This window comes from Arachis duranensis, unplaced genomic scaffold, assembly GCF_000817695.3.
Source record: "Arachis duranensis cultivar V14167 unplaced genomic scaffold, aradu.V14167.gnm2.J7QH unplaced_Scaffold_354584, whole genome shotgun sequence".
NCBI lineage: Eukaryota > Viridiplantae > Streptophyta > Magnoliopsida > Fabales > Fabaceae > Arachis > Arachis duranensis.
The window spans coordinates 1,005,876-1,008,987 of record NW_026264910.1 but is presented as its reverse complement, the minus strand read 5'-3'; the positions used below and the strand labels follow the sequence as shown (position 1 = coordinate 1,008,987).

The 3,112-nt window shown below is 36.1% G+C and overlaps 1 non-coding gene across 1 annotated transcript; it reads right to left on the bottom strand.

Moving 5' to 3' along the window:
• Positions 1 to 2,137: 2,137 nt before the first annotated feature.
• LOC127744436 (small nucleolar RNA R71) lies at positions 2,138 to 2,245 on the bottom strand. The gene has a single exon (XR_008005425.1). It is a non-coding gene; the product is annotated as a small nucleolar RNA R71 (small nucleolar RNA).
• Between the last annotated feature and the right edge of the window lie 867 nt (positions 2,246 to 3,112).

Genomic DNA, 3,112 nt, shown 5'->3' with positions numbered 1-3,112 from the left:
CCATTTCCTGCTCTGCCCTCCACAAGGGCAGGGCAGCCTCCTGGAAGCTACTTTCTCATGGGCTGAAAATTGGATTAAAAATCCAATTTAATTCATTTTTCACCAAATCAAAAGCCCATCCAAATTCTAAAATCCAAGAATAGAAAGTGTATAAATAGGAGATAGTTTGATGTAATGAGGACCCTTCTTTGGATTTTTGAATTTTGACATTTTGAAACTTCATATTCTCTGAGAGCTTTGAACTGAGATTTGAGAGAATTAGGAAGGAGAATTGATCTCTCTTCTTCCTTGTTCTTGCTTGAGCATTTTTACTTTTCTTGTTTGAGTCTTGGGTGTGAAGAATTGAGGAATTTCTGTCTCAATCTCCATTTAAGATCTCTTTGATTTCTCTGCTGCATAATTGAATTAAATCCCAATTCCTTTACTGCTTCCTCTTTAATTTCTCGTTAATTGCTTTGTGAATTTGGATCTGTGAAGGCAATTGAGATCTAGACTTTGCTATCTAGTCTCTGGAGTCCTGAGATCCCATTTTCCTTTTGGTTCTTCTGTGAACCCCTGCTACAAATAATCTCTTGCTGTTTGAGATCTAACAGAATTCAAATCATCTCTTGCTTTGATAATTGTTGCAATTTAATTTCCCTTGCTTGAATTCTGAAATCCCAGTCCTCAAATCCCTTTTCGAGTCAAGCAATTTATATTTCTTGCACTTTAAGTTACTGCAATTTATATTTTTTGCACTTTAAGTTTCAGTCATTTAATTTCTTGTTCTTTAAGATTCAGCTCTTTTACTTTCAGTTCTCTTTAATTTCTGCAATTCACCCCTCTCCCTTTATATTTTCTGCTATTTACTTACTGTCGAATACAAAATCACTCAACCAATACTTGATTCGCTTGACTAAATTAACCACTGAACTAAAATTGCTCAATCCTTCAATCCCTGTGGGATCGACCTCACTCCCGTGAGTTTTATTACTTGATGCGACCCGGTACACTTGCCGGTGAGTTTTGTGTTGGATCGTTTTCCACACATCACAAATTTTTTCAAGTTTTCATAATTTTTCAAAATCAAATCTTTTTCAAATCATATCTTTTCAATCATATATTTTCAAAATCAATTTCTTTCCATTTTCAAAAATTCTTGCTATCAATTAATGATTTGATTTAACATTTCAAGTATGTTGCCTTTACTGTTGAGAAAGGTTTAATGTTTGAATCATATCTTTTCTTGTTAGCCAAGTCATTGATTTTAAAAATCAAATCTTTTTAAATTGTTTTTCAATCATATCTTTTCAATCAAATCTTTTTAAAGCCATAACTTTTCAATCATATCTTTTTAATCACATCTTTTTCAAAATAGTTTTCAAATCATATCTTTTTGATTTCTAATTTCAAAATCTTTTTCAAAAATCACTTTATTTCTTTCTCAATCTTAGTTTTCAAAAATCATTCTTCAATTTTTCAAAATATTTTTAAAATCTTTTTAATTTATTTTTGAAAATTTCTTCCCCTCTTCTCACATCTTTCTATTTATGGACTAACACTACTCCACTATCAACAATTCGAACTCCATCTCTTTTGATAAGTTCAAATTCTTCTTCTACCTATTCCTTCTATTTTTCTTTTCCTCTGACACCTCAAGGAATCTCTATACTGTGACATAGAGGATTCCATACTTTCTTGTTCTCAACTCTCTATAGAGGATCTAACAGAAATCTTCAAAGAAGAAGAACCCATGGCAGCCGAAAACAACAACAATGCCAACAATGCAAGGAAGGTGCTGGGTGACTTTACTGCACCTACTCCCGACTTCTATGGGAGAAGCATCTCTATCCCTTCCATTGGAGCAAACAAATTTGAGCTTAAGCCTCAATTAGTTTCTCTAATGCAACAGAATTGCAAGTTTCATGGACTTCCATTGAAAGATCCTCATCAGTTTTTAGCTGAGTTATTGTAAATCTGTGACACTATCAAGACCAATGGGGTTGACCCTGAGGTCTACAGACTTATGCTATTCCCTTTTGTTGTAAGAGATAGAACTAGGATATCGTTGGACTCACAACCTAAAGAAAGCCTGAACTCTTGGGAAAAGCTAGTCAATGCCTTCTTGGCAAAGTTCTTTCCACCTCAAAAATTAAGTAAGCTTAGAGTGGAAGTCCAAACCTTCAGACAGAAGGAAGGTGAATCCCTCTATGAAGCTTGGGAAAGATACAAACAATTGATCAGAAAGTGTCCTTCTGACATGCTTTCTGAATGGAGCATCATTAGTATCTTCTATGATGGTTTGTCTGAATTGTCCAAGATGTCATTGGACAGCTCTGTTGGAGGATCTCTTCATCTGAAAAAGACGCCTGCAGAAGCTCAGGAACTCATTAAAATGGTTGCAAATAACCAATTCATGTACACTTCTGAAAGGAATCCTGTGAACAATGGGACGAATCAAAAGAAAGGAGTCCTTGAGATTAATACTCTAAATGCCATACTGGCTCAGAACAAAATATTGACTCAACAAGTCAATATGATTTCTCAAAGTCTGTCTGGAATGCAAGCTGCACCAGGCAGTACTAAGGACGCTTCATCTGAAGAAGAAGCTTATGATCCTGAGAACCCTTCAATGGAAGAGGTGAATTACATAGGAGAACCCTATGGAAACACCTATAATCCTTCATGGAGAAATCATCCAAATCTCTCATGGAAGGATCAACAGAGACCTCAACAAGGTTTCAACAACAATAATGGTGGAAGAAATAGGTTTGGCAATGGCAAGCCTTTTCCATCATCTTCTCAGCAACAGATAGAGAATTCTAAGCAGAGGCACTCTGACTTAGCAACCATGGTCTCTGATCTAATCAAAACCACTCAAAGTTTCATGACTGAAACAAGGTCATCCATTAGAAACTTTGAGGCACAAGTGGGTCAGCTGAGTAAGAAAGTTATTGAACTCCCTCCTAGTACTCTTCCAAGCAATACAGAAGAGAATCTAAAACGAGAGTGTAAGGCCATCAACATGGCCGAAATTGGAGAGGAGGAATAGGCAATGATCGCCACTGAGGAAGACCTCAATGGACGTCCACTGGCCTCCAATGAGTTCCCTAATGAGGAACCATGGGAATCT